Below are 17592 nucleotides of genomic sequence, written 5' to 3' on the forward strand. Positions count from 1 at the left end.
ATAAACCTGGAGACCAGAGTATCACACAGTTGGTTGAAATCGTCCTCACGGGTACAATTTCTTCTGAGTCGTCTGAATTGACTGAAGGGGATGTTCGCTTTCCATTTCCTATAGTGTGTACTTTTGAAGTCTAGATAACTATTGCTATCGACCTTTATGAAAAATGTGCGTGTATTTATTTTATTGTCCTGAATAAAAATGTATTTTTATTGTCATATGTACCTGTCGTTAGTGTTAAGATAAGAAATAAACTTATCGATAGATGCTGAATCCCCATTCCAAATGAAAATCAGATTGTCGATATATCTGCGAAAAAAGACAATGTTGTTGTTGGCCCAGAAGCTTGAGTGGTATATGAATTCCTCCTCAAAAGATCTGCAAAGCTGGGCGCGAAGCGCGTCCCCATAGCGGTCCCACGTATTTGTTTATAAATATCATTTTGAAATGTAAACACATTATGTGTAAGTATAAATTCAATACCCCTCATAATAAATGTATTTTGTATAGCAGGCATTTCTGGATCATTAGCTAAAAAACTAGATGTACACTTCATGCCCAAATCGTGGGAGATATTCGAATATAGTGCTGAAACATCCAGAGTAGCCCAATGGTAGTCATCTGACCACTTGAGGTCTTTAAGTATGGTAATGAGGGATGCAGAATCTTTCAAATGGGATTTCAAATTAAGGACATTTTTCTGCAGGTGGATGTCAATATAATGTGACAGGTTCTGAGTCAGAGAAGAAACCCCTGATATTATGGGTCGGCCCGGCGGATTTTGGATGTCCTTGTGGATCTTCAGAAGGTGGTGAAAAATAGCTGGTGTGGACTCTTTCACCATAATATATTCCATCTCTTTCTTATTTAGACATAGATCTCCGGATTTTATTAGGGCCTGAAATTCTTCTCTATCTGTTTCGGAGGGGTCACAATCAAGAGGTAAATAATATTTATCGTTGGATAAGATATTTAGAGCTTCCTTCATATAATCTTCACGGTTCTGAATGACGATCCTCCCCCCCCCCCTTGTCGGCATTTCTGATGATAAGATCAGTGTCAGATTGTAGCTTTCTCAGGGCTAGTTTCTCTGATGATTTCATGTTTGGCCTTATATCTGGTTTGTGGTTGATATCCCTGAAATCATTTGAAACCACAGAATAAAAGGTGAAACTCAAATAAACTAATTAAAATAACTACTTCAAGGCTAGACATAAATCACTGTCTCACCCACAGGTTTAATAATGTTTACTTTTACTTAGTATTATTTGTATTTTTTATTTATTTTTAACTAATGCATCAAGTGGAATGACGACGATACGACATGTAATTCCTTTTTTATAATATGTAACAACATGTAAAAGTGTACTCACACTTTGAAAAAACCCAATAAAAACATTTTGAAAGAATAAAAGGTGTCAATGAAATTCCCCTTGTGGTGGATGGAATAAAAGGTTGATGGTGGTTTTAAGCCGGAGGGTACGGCTACAATCTGTTCTATATCAGGGGACATAGCATTTGGCTCAAGTCTCGGCCCAGTGTTAGAATTTTCCTTGATCTTGAAGTGCCTTTTAAGTGTGAGTTTCTTAATATATCGATTTAAGTCGAGAAAGAGATCAAATTCTTTAATTTTACTAGTGGGGCAAAAAGAGAGTCCTTTGGATAGTACTGCAACTTCATTTGGTGTCAGTACGTGACTAGACAGGTTAAAAATGCCATAGGAGAGGGGTGATGTATCTGATTTGGGAGTCAATGTAGGCTGCGAGGGGTAGGGATTCTTCTTTTTTAGCTGACCTGCTCTGCAGCCTTGCCTTGTTTTTTTCTTTTTACAGATTTGTGGCCTAGTGGACGAAACAAATTGGCTATATTGGTAGTTTTCAGATTTTTGGGAATAGAGTGGACCGTTGTGGGATTGATGAGAGGAGGGAGATCTAAAAAAGATACCATGGATGTGGAGGGACCGGCTGTCGAGGATTCTATAACCGGTGAAACATTATATTGGTTAAGATGGATATTGTCAGAAGTGGCGGAGGATGTACTAGCAAATATATTCGAGTGTGAAGTTATTGGTGGAGAGGTGCTCACATGAATGGTGAGAAGAGAATCAATTTCCAGATCTGAACAAGCTGAGGGAGTAGAGGAGTTGGATAATACTGAAGTATGTTGATCGGGATGAATAGAAAACTCAGTGGGTGGTAGATTGAGTGGACCACATGTATTGAGTATTTCCGTAGAAAACATAGAGGACGGAGAGGTAAGAGTAAGTGTGGTGTTAGTTGTACGGGGTGCGAGTATTCCAGTTCGGGGTAAGTAAAGGAGTATGGAATGCAGAAACTGAGGATTCCTGAATGACTGTGTCTTCCAATAGACCATTGGTATGCACAGATCTGTATATAAATATACATAAATACATAAAAAGGTGTGTAGATGTACATGTATCCACATGAGAAATATATATTAATGAAAATGATATGAAACATATATCAAAGAATAATAATGATAAATTGATCATAATTGTTATTAATAATAATATATAAAAATATATAAAAAAATTATAATAATAAATATATATATATATATATATATATATATATAAAATATATATCATAAATATAAAGAAATAAATATTTTCCATATTATTAGATTGATATGTACTCATTAATGATGGCTAAATTGATGAATAAAATTAAAAAAATTATATATAAAAGTTAAAAATGAGTTAAAAATTATTAGATAAAAGCCATAGCGAGAGGGAGGGAATATGTGTCGAATATATATGAATAAATAATGAATGTGTAAAAGCGCTAGCACTGGGCTTTCTATAAATTGATCTCAAAAGCTTCATTGAGGCCATATGAATTCAAACTATTCAACTTAAAGATCTAATACATTTCTCTACATCTAATATACTGCGTGTCTTTTTGAAGATGACTTGGAATTTGTTCTATTGGGGTTACTTTGAATCCAGCTGAACTGCCCTCATGATGTTCCGCAGCATGTCTGGATACACTATGTTTCCAGTATTTTTTCTTAATCGTGCTCCCCACATACTGTACAGGTCCTTCTAAAAAAATTAGCATATTGTGATAAAGTTCATTATTTTCTTATTTTCTGTAATGTACTGATAAACATTAGACTTTCATATATTTTAGATTCATTACACACCAACTGAAGTAGTTCAAGCCTTTTATTGTTTTAATATTGATGATTTTGGCATACAGCTCATGAAAACCCCAAATTCCTATCTAAAAAAATTAGCATATCATGAAAAGGTTCTCTAAACGAGCTATTAACCTAATCATCTGAATCAACTAATTAACTCTAAACACATGCAAAAGATTCCTGAGGCTTTTAAAAACTCCCAGCCTGGTTCCTTACTCAAAACCGCAATCATGGGTAAGACTGCCGACCTGACTGCTGTCCAGAAGGCCATCATTGACACCCTCAAGCAAGAGGGTAAGACACAGAAAGAAATTTCTGAACGAATAGGCTGTTCCCAGAGTGCTGTATCAAGGCACCTCAGTGGGAAGTCTGTGGGAAGGAAAAAGTGTGGCAGAAAACGCTACACAACGAGAAGAGGTGACCGGACCCTGAGGAAGATTGTGGAGAAGGACCGATTCCAGACCGTGGGGGACCTGCGGAAGCAGTGGACTGAGTCTGGAGTAGAAACATCCAGAGCCACCGTGTACAGGCGTGTGCAGGAAATTGGCTACAGGTGCCGCATTCCCCAGGTCATGACACTTTTGAACCAGAAACAGCGGCAGAAGCGCCTGACCTGGGCTACAGAGAAGCAGCACTGGGCTGTTGCATGTCATTCGGAAATCAAGGTGCCAGAGTCTGGAGGAAGACTGGGGAGAGGGAAATGCCAAAATGCCTGAAGTCCAGTGTCAAGTACCCACAGTCAGTGATGGTCTGGGGTGCCATGTCAGCTGCTGGTGTTGGTCCACTGTGTTTTATCAAGGGCAGGGTCAATGCAGCTAGCTATCAGGAGATTTTGGAGCACTTCATGCTTCCATCTGCTGAAAAGCTTTATGGAGATGAAGATTTCATTTTTCAGCACGACCTGGCACCTGCTCACACTGCCAAAACCACTGGCAAATGGTTTACTGACCATGGTATTACTGTGCTCAATTGGCCTGCCAACTCTCCTGACCTGAACCCCATAGAGAATCTGTGAGATATTGGGAAGAGAAAGTTGAGAGACGCAAGACCCAACACTCTGGATGAGCTTAAGGCCGCTATCGAAGCATCCTGGGCCTCCATAACACCTCAGCAGTGCCACAGGCTGATTGCCTCCATGCCACGCCGCATTGAAGCAGTCATTTCTGCAAAAGGATTCCCGACCAAGTATTGAGTGCATAACTGAACATAATTATTTGAAGGTTGACTTTTTTTGTATTAAAAACACTTTTCTTTTATTGGTCGGATGAAATATGCTAATTTTTTTAGATAGGAAATTTGGGTTTTCATGAGCTGTATGCCAAAATCATCAATATTAAAACAATAAAAGGCTTGAACTACTTCAGTTGGTGTGTAATGAATCTAAAATATATGAAAGTCTAATGTTTATCAGTACATTACAAAAAATAATGAACTTTATCACAATATGCTAATTTTTTGAGAAGGACCTGTAGATGGCACGGACACTCTAGGAGATATATGACGTGGCTGGATTCACAGTTTAAGGCGTTCATAATGGGGAATGACTCCCTACTCACTCTATTGTAAAAAATAGATGTTTGTTGTATACTGGAGCAGCATAAACATCTTTTATGTCCGCACTTAGAGCTGCCTTTGCGGACAGTAGTATCATGATGATACCTGCTGCACGTTCGCACATTCGCTGGCACGTCTGGGGTCGTCAGTGAGGCAGAGCACTTCCGCGTCTTTTCCACAGGCTGGGCAGCGTGGGCTGGTCGCAGCGTCGCGACTTCAAAGTAAGACGGGAGCTGGGGGGAGGTTGCTGGATGCGGTAGCTGGGGTGGCAGAGACCGGCAGCTTACGGCTCCACTCTCCTCAAGCGGCGGTGGCGGCTGCGCACTTCAAGTTGCAGTCCCTGGCCGCACCACTCAGCCGGCGAGTCTCTCACCACACAGCGCCACCTGGTGGCCACTAGCGCGGCAGCAGTCCAGGGAACTGGCATGATCAACAGGGGTTTTAGATATATTCTTCAAATTGCTGGGATTATTCATGTGTTGCCAAGTCTATTACATCGGATTCCATAAAATGATAATGACAAAGTAATTACAGTACAAACTGGTAGTCTGGGTCCTTACATGCATGGATTTTGTACTGTTTCACCAGCAATGTTTCATGTTCTCAGGAGATTGCATCTACATGTCATGATTTAAATGCATAATGGTCACCATGAAGAAAAAAAAATACAAAATTTTAACACCTGCGGTGGCACACAAAAGAGGGGGTGTCGCAACCACGGTAATAGTCATGCCACATTGTTACACTGGGGCTCATTCCCATGGCACCCCCAGGGCCAGGTGCTTTTGCGTGTTTCTTAAGGCTCAACCTGTCCCCCCCCCCCCCACCAAGCGACTCCAGGCTACACTCACGGGTCGCACGCATCCACTCGTCAGGTCTGTTCACGCCTCTTGCAGAGACAGGTCACATTCAAATTACCACGGGCAGGCACAGAGGCAGCAGCCAGGGGTGCGGTTCATCGGCCTGTCCCTGTCATCAGCGGTTCTGGGCTGTGGGGAACAGAGTAATCTGCAAGCTTCAAAAAAAAAAAAAAATGTTTTACGTTTCCACTGTTCGTGTCACCTTCCATGGCACCTTAGGCAAATAAACGGCAAATAAGGTACGTATCAGCTTCCAACGCAGCCACAAGCAGTCAGACATCTTCAGACTTGCTATACAATCCTGTCACGACTACAGGCATTCAATAAAGAAAAAAAAAAACAAAAAAAAAAAAACCCTGTCACGACTACAGGTGTTTGTGTTCCAACGTCTGTCACGTCCACAGACTCGCTATAAAGTCCTGTCATGACCACAGGCAGTCTTGCGACACACGTCTTTTCACGGCCACAGGCCGGGTAAAGTCCTGTCACGCCTACAGGCACACCACCTGCTCATCCACAAGTCCTCACTTCAGCACAAAGTCCTGTCACGACCACAGGCACACGTACCGGGACGTCATCTCAGTCAGGGTCACACCACAGGTGCCGCCTGGTCAAATCTGTCACGACTACAGACACAGGCCAGGGCCTGTCACGTCTTCAGGCTGCACAGCCCTGGAAGGCCACTGGGCGCTGTCACGCAGGTGGCGGTGGCTCACACGTCCGCAACTGCAACCGCAGGGCGGACTGGTCCTACTAGGGCTCGGGCACACGGGTAGAAGGTCACAGTTCACAGCTCGGGAAAAGGGGGGTACTAATGGCTCTCAATTAATGACCAGTAGGAAGATGTCGCAAGAATTTATGCCTGGAGGCTCTTCCGCGTCGCGGGATAGCGGGGACACCCAGTCGGAGCGAAGCGTGGGACCATCTTTACGTTCCTGGACCATCCCGAAGTTGTCCGCCGAGCTGCGCCGAGGGGGCATCCCCTTTCCAGCATCAGCAAGGAAAGCAGAATTGTATCGCCTGTTGATGTCAGACGTACCACCCGTGAGCCAGGACGAGGTATCCATGGGAACCATTCAGACTTCACTCACCCAACTACACGCCGTGATCAACAGCATGGCGTCATCCATGACAGACCTACAGGCCAGAATGGAATCAGTGGAAGCCAGGTCTGTGGCGCGAGCATTGACGGCACCAACACCTGCGGAACCTGCAGCGGGGCAATCCAATGCTTCTCGTGGGTCATCCCAGTTTCCCACAATCGCCCCATCCCATTTCATTCCGGCCAATATCAGGCAGGACATATTGGAAGGCAAAGACGTCAACCTGGTGTCCCTGCTCATTGCTACACATGAGGCCCCGGACAATAGAACCATTGCATGTGGGGAGGTTTCGGTCATCCTGAAGTCTAAAGATGCTAGGCTTAACAGGAAACTGAACGTCACAGAATTTGTCCTAGCATTTAGCTTATACCGGGACGTGATTTGCACAGCCAACCTGCATAGGAGGGCCGAGCTAGACTTGTACATGTACAAGGTGGTGGAATTAGGATACAAATATGGCGGCACAGCATTTTTCGACTACCACCGTTCATTTTTAGCCAAAGCAGCAGCTGCCCTGATACAGTGCCAGCACGTTCTGGATTGGTCCAACATAGACGCGGAATTATTCTGCCGCCATTTTGCAGGGCTAAAAGCCCCGACGTGCACGATCTGCAACTCCTACTCCCACACTATGGGTTGGTGTTCCAATACAGGCCACGTAGCAGATCCAGCACAACCTTATTCTGCCCCAGGTCCATCAAACTTCAAACCAGCATCCGGGGTGGACAAGCTAGGTCGTCCCATAAAATACCTTGGTCAAAGCCAGATATGCAACAATTTCAACTACGCCATTTGTCATTACAATCAGTGCAGGTTACTACATCTGTGTGCGATCTGTTTCAGGGCCCATCCACGCGCAGCATGCCCTCAAAGGAATCAAGGCCCGGCGTGACTAAGCGTGATTGACGTGGATCTGCTGGCATTGTTCTTGGCTGAGCATCCACACCCGGCCTGGGTGCAGTTCGTCATCCACGGCTTGACACACGGTTACCACACAGGGCTTCTCGCGCTCTCTCAAACCACATTCAAATGTGATAATTTGCAGTCGGCAGCCAGAGACCCAGAGGCGGTAACGCAATTAATCCACACCGAACTAGACCGGGGGTACTTAATAGGGCCGTTCAATCAACCTCCCTTCGCATGCTGAAGAGTCAATCCAGTTGGCATTGTGACTGGCAAGTTCAACAATAAAAAACGCCTAATCTATGATTTGTCCTCCCCACATTCTTTACACATACCAAGCTTGAACTCCTTAATTCCATCCGAGGAGTTTTCCATGAGATATGCATCAATAGATGAGGCAATACAGGTCATAATCAAATTAGGCAAGGGCACCTGGCTGTCAAAAGCGGACATCACGGATGCTTTCAAATTACTACCCATCCATCCTGAGTTATGGCAGTGGCATGGCATGAAATGGCAGGGTGCTTATTATTTTGCCAGCAAATTGAACTTCGGGTCAAAGTCCAGCCCCTGGTTGTTCGACCAACTGGCCAGCGCACTGCATTGGGTTTTGACCAACACTTTCCGGGTAAATCACGTGATCCACTACCTGGATGACTTTCTCCTGTTAGAATCCCCAGATCAAGTGCCTCAAGATCTACAGGTCCTGTGCACAGCTTTTTCAGACCTCAAAGTTCCATTGGCCTCGCACAAGGTGGAGGGACCCAGCACAGAGATCACCTTTTTAGGCATTTGCTTGAACACAGTGGACATAAAGGCCAGTCTGCCTCCGGACAAGCTGGCCAGAATCAAGTCTGTTGTTCACAGACTAGCGCAAGTGAGGGTGACTACCAGGGCAGATCTTCAGTCACTCCTTGGCATGCAGAATTTTGCTATGCGTATCATGCCACAGGGTAGGTCCTTTATTTCAAGGCTCCTGGCACTCCTCCCACAAGCACCCTGCCAGGACAGCCCAGTCCAGCTGGCAATCGCTGACTTGCTGATGTGGGACAACTTCCTCTCCCAATGGAATGGGGTTTCCCTGTTCACTCCAGTGGCATCCAGTAATTCCCCTGTGGTCCACACAGACGCCTCGCCCGCTGCCGGCTTTGTAGCCATACATGGCACCCATTGGTTCGCTCAACCATGGCCGGTAGACATCACCAGCATAACAGGCTTTTCAAGGAGTTCCTCACTCTTTGAAATATATCCCATAGTAGCAGCGGCAGTAACATGGGGGGCTCGGTGGAGAAACCAGACAGTCCTGTTCCTCACCGACAATGAGGCTCTCGCTGACATCCTAATGAAGGGGAGGTCAGCCTCCAGGGACATCATGGCGTTTGTGCGGAAGCTTGTGTGGCTGGCCCTGCAAAATAATTTCAATTTCATTTGCACACATATAAGTGGGCAACGTGACATCGCAGCCGATGCTCTATCTCAGTTTAACTTTCCCCTCTTCTTTCAGGTCTTCCCAGAAGCAGATCTCTCCCAAACACCAGCCCCGTCTCATGGCCAACTATTAATGGAGTAGCGCCATTTCTCGAGATGGCCAAAAGTCTCATGTCTGATTCTCTGTCCAGCAACACACGAAAGGCGTACAGGACGGCCTGGCGATTGTTTAACAGATTCAAAGTCACATACTCTCCGGCTGGTGAAGGTCCTATCACATACCTGCTTGCGTTTACAGCTTTTTGCCACTCACAGCTAAATCTATCCTATAGCACCATCAAGCTGTTCCTCGCTGGCATACAGCATCATTGGTATGTGCAGTTTGCGGATCAACCATCACTGTTCATGGCTCATCCAATCAAATCCTTGTTGACGGGCATCCAGAAACAGTCCATCAGAAGAAGACCCACTAGGCGTCCATTTACCAGCAATATGGTTAGGACCGTGTCCGACGCACTGGCCAATCACCCGTTCGGGCAGTACATCAGCTCTCTTGTCAGGGCGGCATTGTATCTGGCGTTCTACGGGTTCCTCAGGCCAGGCAAGTTCACTTGTGCTAAATCTTCAAGCAAGTTCTTGCGGAGGAACCAATTGCGTTGGGATGGCACGCTGCTCACCCTCAGCTTGGACTCCAGCAAGACGGGCCGACCTGGGGAATCCGTGCAAGTGAGGTACTTTGTCACCAACAACAAATGGTGCCTAGTAACGGTCCTACGTGAGTGGTTGCAGTACATCGGGAACGTGCCCGCGGAGTCCCCCCTGTTCCAATTGGATGGGTTTCCCTTGAACATCCAGACTTTCCTCAAGTACGTTCGCCTACTAGTCTCCTCTTCGGGGGTCAACCCATTAACAATCACAGGGCATTCATTCCACATTGGGGCCGCCTCCGCAGCCTCCAAAAATAATGTTCCGGCACACGTCATCCAGAAATTGGGCAGATGGATATCTGCATGCTACGCACGGTATGTTCCTGACCCTCAACAGGAAATGTCACTTGCATTCAATCATCTGCTGTTGTAAATATCACCTAGAATACACAGATTCAATCCTTCCCTGCATCCGCGTGGTTTTTGGCCCCTTCAGGCTACCCTTAATACGGCAGTTCCGGCATAACTCTACTGCTTCAGGTAGGTACAGTTAGGTTGTTCTCGTTCAGCCGATCCTAGCACAAGTGTTAAGCAATGTTTTCATTGCTGTGTTTGTGCTATGGGAGGCGGGGCCACATAGGGTTAAAAGGCAGCGGCCGATACCTGCTGCACGTTCGCACGTTCGCTGGCACGTCTGCCCACCCAACCCCCCCTTTTTCATATATAATCCTCACTGGGGTAGCCCCCTTCATGCTACCCTTAATACGGCAGTTCCGGCATAACTCTACTGCTTCAGGTAGGTACAGTTAGGTTGTTCTCATTCAGCCGATCCTAGCACAAATATATATATATATATATATATATATATATATTTTTTTTTATTATTTTTTTTTTATATATATATATTATTATATATTATTAATAACAATTGTGATCAATTTATCATTATTATTCTTTTATATATATGTGTCATATAATTTTCATTAATATATATTTCTCATGTGGATACATGTACATCTACACACTTTTTTATGTATTTATGTATATTTATATGCCTATATATATATATATATATATATATATATATATATATTTATCTATCTTTCTATCTAGACATTATAGGTGCATGTAATTTTATCCACATATTATAGGTGCATGTAACTCTTCTATAGGTGCATACAATTATCATGAGCCCTTGAGTGCATTAGTATAAATACACATACCCAGCCACCTATTTAGTCCTTACCTTATACTTATTTAATTAATATATTGACCTCCTGATAACTGCTGCCAGTTCTGTTAATATCAACATCACACAGCGCTGAGTACGTTTGCCCCAGAGACACTGCGCTCTGCTAAACTATTTGGCAGCGTTATTGTAGCCATGGATACCGGCCATGTGATCGCGAGCCTAGCGAACACATGACCGGCCGTCTAGAGAGGAGACAAGGGGGAGCAGAGCGCATGTGCCGAGCGCTCGTTAAACACTATAGCTGCCCTGCCTCTATCACATGACCGCAGTGTAGCAGTCATGTGATTCTAGTCTACCGATCATACCATACAGACATCTAATAAAGAATCGCCTATTTATTTATTTTTTACACTATTCCAGTTATGCACCACCAGCACCAATTAATTGCATAATTGATGAAGTCCATTAGATAAAATGTTGTATTTTAGTTTGTGACATTTCTCCTGGTGCTAGCCCCTCCCATCTATGGGCAGCCCTTAGGTAATCAGTTTTTTGAACGTTTTTTTTTCACCTATATATACCTGTATCTACTATTAGCTATTGTGACTACTGTTAACCTGATGAAGGGGACAATTTGAGCAGATTCACCTATAGAGACATATTGGAACCTGTGAATTTGCGCCTGATCAGAACCGTTTCTTACTACAAGCATCCTTTGGGGGATTGGGCACCCAATCCCAAAGACACTCCTTCTGCGGCTGCATCCACGGATCCATAAGGTCTTGCTATACCTACATACCTACAATAGAGTTGTGTCTATTATTGCACAACCTCAAAAGGTGAGCACCTTCTTACTTCAAACAATTCAGTTTGTATTTGAACCTACTACCCTATTGTGCGCCCCCCACCCCTCTTTTCTTTTGTCTCTACGTTCCCCTCCTGACCGAGGGTAATTTAGATTCGCCCGTGGTTATCAAGACTAAGGTGCTTTTGCGGCTGGGCCCCTGTGTTTGTGACGCCAGCACCGTAAGGTGCAATGAGGAGAAGTGGAATCATGAGAGAGGCAGTGGTTGAGCCAGGCAGAAACTTTACTTTTCAGATGTAGTAAGGCTTCCAATAACATCACTTTGTCTTTCATACAGATGGCAAAAAGGGTAAAGCTGCAAAATCCAAATTAGCAGACTACTTATGGTGAAATGCATAGGTTACCTCCAGCCCACTTGAGTGAAGGATGATGTTCTTACTTGTGCTTGGTTCCTGGTCATGCTCTGATCCCTCAACCTTTCACTATTAGTTTAGATCCTCTGTAAATGAGTATTCTGAGAGATGGCCTTTCTGTCCTTGGTTATGGTAGAGCTGCCGGAAGCTTAAAATCTCTCCACCTGATGCAAAGGAGTCTGGAGTCTGATAAATGACAGTTACCTTCTTTTGTCAATATAGTCTTTAGTTCAATGATCCAACAACCCAAGGGTGATCTCCCTCATGGCAGGCAAACACTCTGCTTCATTATTTGAAAAAGTTGTGGTCTTCAGAGTAATAATCCCCTTGATACCCCCGGAAGGGTACTCTACAGCGTAGGATCCTATAGTCCTGATCTTTGGACTTAATAGTCAAAACCAGTTAGTTCTCCTGGGGAAGGCCCAGGAGGACAGAGACAAGACTGTCTCCTCTCATGCCTCCTAACTCCTCCACTAAATAAGTAGTTTGTTAGAGACCTCTAGTGGTGCAAATATGTAGTGCAGGTTACCAGCCTGAAATATGGATTTAGCAGCATAGACAAAGAAATAGTGCAAAATAATGGAGCGAAGCGCAGATATAGCGGAGTGCGCTTTGACTTGGGTGGAAGTACTCAGGCTAGGAAGGGGTTAAGGTTGGGAAGTTGGGTTTGGGGGGGTGGAGTGAGGTTTCGCGGGCAGTATATAGGAATGGGGGAGTGGTTTGGCAGGCAGGCGTCAGTGCAAGGGAGAGTGTTTCAGCAGCAAGATGTCATCTTTGGAGGATCTGTTGGCGGCAGTTAGGGCGGCAGTTCGTGAGCATGGCGCGGAGCGTCTGCAGGAGACTTTGCAGGCGGCTCTTGTCCCGTCCCCAGTGGCAGTGGCGGCGGCGCGACCCTATAGGGCGTGGGGGTCGGTCCCACCAGAGCGTTTGAGTCCGGAGTCTACGCCGCGTGTGCGCCGGCATCTCCGGAGTCCCCCTGTTAACCCTCCACTGTCGCCTGTGGTGCCGGTGCCCAGGCGCAGCGGGAGGCAGTCGGCGGTGCGTGGTGGAGCGGCGGGAGGGGGCTGAGATACCCCCGGTTCTGGCCCCCGGGTGTCGAGAGGCAGTGAGCATGGGCCGGCGCGCGTCTCCCCCAGTGTGCTGCGGAGGGGTGAGCGGTCTGGTGCGGCCTTACCTGAGGCGGCTGGAGCGATTGAGGACGGAGGTACGCAGAGGAGGAGGGTGGAATGTGAGTGCGTCGCGGCCCCTGGCGGTGGGCAGGAGACATGACAGCGTGGAAGGGGACAGGGTGGTTGCCTTGTCCCCTGATCTGGGACTGCAGGATGCGGCTTCTGGCGGCCTGGCTGGAGAGCATGCATTTATGGAAGGGATGGTGGAGGACAGTGAGCGGCCCTGTGTGGTGGCTGGTACGGCGCCTGAATTCATGGATGACGGTCTCCTGCAGGAGCGGGGTGATGCGGAGCTGTCGCCGTTGGAGAAGGGCGAGGTGGAACCGGGTGACGATTCGGCGGCAGGCAGGATGGACGTCCCTCCTGGGGATGAAGAAGTGCCGTGCTGTTCGACTGCGCCATTGAGGACGTCTGGGAGGAGTTCTGCGGCTGCCGGTGATGTTGTCCGGGGACGGCCAGGTGAGAGACCGGCGAGTCAGAATTCTGTTGGGGGGGGTGGGGACACTGTGGGAATTAATGTGGGGGGTTCTGATGCTTTGGTGAGGGAGGTATTGTCCGGTATGTTGTCTTTATTGTCGCGATTGGGTTCCGGGCCTGCGGCGGCGCCGGTGTCAGTCTGGGCTCCGGTACCGGCTGTGGGACAGGTGTAAGGTCCGGCGTTGGGGCCTGTTGGGGTGTGGGAGGAAGGCATTAGTGGGGGCTCCCTGGCATCTGGGTCTGGAGTGGTAGCGGTGGCTGGGGGTGCAGTGGGGGATGGTGTTCGGTTGGCGGATGCGGCAAAAGGGGAGATTTATGTGTGTTTTGAGGGGCCGCTGGGGGCTCACTTGAAGCAGGAGGTTAAGGAGAAGATATGGCGGCATGAATTTGTAGAGATTTTTGCGTTGCTTCACTTGGAGAAATTTAATTTGGATAGGGGTAAGCCGGACGAGAGTAAAAAGGAGGAGGAGGAGAGGAGGCGGTATCGGCTGATTCCGCGTACCTTTCAGAATTGGCTGCAAGCTTTTGCCATTCTGGCTAGTGTGATTGGGGAGAAGGCGCATGAGCATTGCTCGGCTCTCTTCTGTTATATGGATGCTGTCGGTGAGGCGCATCGGACTTATGGGGGTGTAGCGTGGCTTAGGTATGACGAGCAGTTCCGGCAGCGGAAGGCGGTCAGGCCTAGCATTCGCTGGGACCATAAGGACATTGGTCTGTGGATACGATTAATGGCGGCGCCTAGGGGGGGGTCCTCAGCCCTTTCGTGGCGGGGCCGGGGGTGCCTCGGCCTCGGAGGCTTCTGGGGGTGGCAGGAAAGGGTGTTGTTGGCAGTACAATGAGGGGCATTGTCGGTTCTTGTCCGATTGCCGGTACAAACACGAGTTTGCGGCTGGTAGAGTTGTGGGCCCTTTTTTGGAGTGTCCTTTGCCGGATTTGTGGGTTTCTCCTTTGGGTTTGGTTCCTAAGAAGGAGCCCAATAAGTTTAGGCTTATTCATAATTTGTCTTATCCGCTTGGCGGGTCGGTGAATGATGGTATTGCGGATGAGTTGTGCTCAGTGTCGCACACGTCTTTTGATGCGGCGGTGCGGTGGGTGCGACGTTTTGGGCAGGGCGCTCTGCTCACGAAGACGGACATTGAGGCCGCCTTTCGGTTGTTGCCTATTCACCCTGATAGTTTGCATTTGTTGGGTTTTCAGTGGAATGGCTGTTATTACGTTGATTGTTGTTTACCGATGGGTTGTGCAATTTCGTGCTCATTGTTTGAGGCGTTTAGCTCATTTTTGGAATGGGTGGTAAAAAAGGAGGCGGGTTGGAGTTCGGTCTTGCACTACTTAGATGATTTTCTGTTTTCGGGTCCGGCTGGATCTAGGGTTTGTTCTGTTTTGTTGCGCACCATGGAGAGGGTGGCGGCGCGTTTTGGTATTCCCTTAGCGGCTGATAAGACGGAGGGCCCTTCCACGGTGATAAAGTTTCTGGGGATCGAGATTGACAGTGTGGCTATGGATTGTCGTTTGCCAGTTGATAAGGTATCTGATCTGTTGGAGGAGGTGTTGTTCTTGCGGAGGGCAAAGAAGGTCCAGCTCAAGCGGGTTCAGTCGGTTTTAGGGAAATTGAATTTCGCCTGTCGTATCTTGCCGATGGGGCGGGTGTTTTGTCGTCGCTTGGCCCTGGCTACGGCGGGCGTTGCTGCGCCTTTTCATTATTTGTGTTTGCCTGCGGCAGTGAAGGAGGATTTGGTGGTGTGGGAGTCTTTTTTGTCGGAATACAATGGCCGGTCCGTGTGGATGGAAGCGGTGGTTGGTAGTGCTGATTTAGACTTGTTCTCTGACGCGTCGGGATCATGTGGTTACGTTTTTTTTTTGTCAAGGTTAGTGGAGTGCGGGTGAGTGGCCGGTGGAATGGAGGCAGGCTGGTTTCCTTACTAACTTGGTGTTGTTGGAGCTCTTTCCTATTGGCTACGGAGTTGTGGGGGGATTTGCTTAGGAATCGGCGGGTTCGCTTCTACTGTGACAATATGGGTGTGGTTCAGGCAATTAATAGCCAGACGGCGAGCTCGCCTCCGGTCTTGAATTTGCTGCGACATCTGGTGTTACGGGGTTTGCAGTTGAATGCATGTTTTGTTACTGTGCATGTGCCTGGCATGGATAACTCACTTGCTGATTCCCTTTCTCGCTTTCAGTGGGATCGTTTTCGCGGCCTGGCGCAGGGTGCCGAGGTCTTGGGGTTGCCCTGCCCCCAGTGGCTCTGAAGTATGGCCTTGGGGTGTCGGCGGGCCTCATTAGACAGTCGCTGAGTGGAGGTACGTGGTCGGCGTATTCGGCAGTGTGGGTGTTGTGGGAGGATTTGATTGAACGGATGGGTGGTTGCGGGTCTTTTGCGGATTTTAGGACGTTGTTAATTTTTTGGGTGGGTCAGTTTTATGCGGAAGGTTTGTCGTTCTCGGTTGCATCAAAGAGGGTGGCGGCTGTCGCCTTCTGGTTGCGCCTGAGGGGCTTGGCGGATGTGTCTAGGTGTTTTATGGTGCGACAGGCCTTGAAGGGTTATCATCATAGTGTGGTGAGCAAGGATACTAGGAGGCCGGTTTCTTTTGCCGTGTTGCAGACGCTGTGGAAGGAGGCGGGATGGGTCTGTCGGTCGGTGTATGAGGTGTGTTTGTTTAGGGTGGCGTTTGTGTTGGCCTTTTTTGGGGCTTTTCGGATTTCTGAGTTGGTGGCTGCAAGTTGCACGAGTGGAGGCGGTTTGTTGTGGGAGGATGTTGAGTTGGTGGATGGTGCTTTGAGATGTCGGATTCGCAGGTCGAAGACTGATCAGGTGGGTAAGGGCGTGGTAGTGTGGCTTAGGCCGCTTGCGGGTTCTGTTGTTTGCCCTGTGCGTTGTGTACGGGAATTTTTGGTGTTGCGGCTGGGTGGCACGGGTGCTTTGCTGGTGCATGTGGACGGATCGTGTTTGTCTCGGTTCCAGTTTGTGGTTGTTTTTAGGAAATGTTTGTCGGCTGCTGGTTTTCCGGCGGCGGAATTTGCGTCTCATTAGTTCAGGATTGGGGCCACGACAGAGGCGGCTAGGTGGGGGCTTGGAGAGGAGGTCATAAAGCGTATAGGGCGATGGGAGTCTGATTGTTTTCGTTCATATGTTAGGCCTCATCTCTTGTAGTGGGGCGGGGAAGTGTTGTTTGTGGGATCAATTTGTGGGGACGGGTTTGACAGTGACGGTTGATTGATTTTGATTTGTTTGTTTTGTTGCAGGGGCAGCTCCTTGTCTTGCGTGGATTTTTGGGCATTCGTATGTCTACTGGGGGGCTTTGCGAGCTGATGTTCGGCGGAACGGCCGTCAATTGGGTTTTTCGACGGAGAAACTGCAAGTACGGTGGATTGGTGTAAGGGGGCTTCTTTGGGGGCAGGTTTTGCCTGAGATCCGTACGAACGTCTTGTTGGACCGCGCGCCTGACATTTTGGTTTTGAATGCGGGTGGCAATGACCTTGGGGTCCGTCGGTCGCGGGATGTGATAAGGGACATCAAGTTGGACGTGTTGCGGTTGATGTCGGATTTTCCAGACTTGTTATTGGTGTGGTCGGAGGTGGTGGCGAGGAGTAGTTGGCGTTTTGCACGTTCGGTGGACCGACTTAATAAAGCTCGGGCAAAGTTAAACAAGGAGGTTGGGCGTTTTGTGCGCAGGCAAGGTGGTTTAGTGGTTCGTCATCGGGAATTGGAGGCGGCGTCGCCTCAATTCTTGAGATCTGATGGCATGCATCTTAATGATGTGGGTATTGATATGTGGGCTGATTTATATGAGATCCTGTGGGAGCAGTACAATGGTTTTAAGAGATGCAGGACATGTTGGAGCCTGTATCTCATGTGGTTGGTGAATGCCGAGGATGGGGCTC

Source organism: Bufo gargarizans, chromosome 3, assembly GCF_014858855.1.
Source record: "Bufo gargarizans isolate SCDJY-AF-19 chromosome 3, ASM1485885v1, whole genome shotgun sequence".
Classification (NCBI taxonomy): Eukaryota; Metazoa; Chordata; class Amphibia; order Anura; family Bufonidae; genus Bufo; species Bufo gargarizans.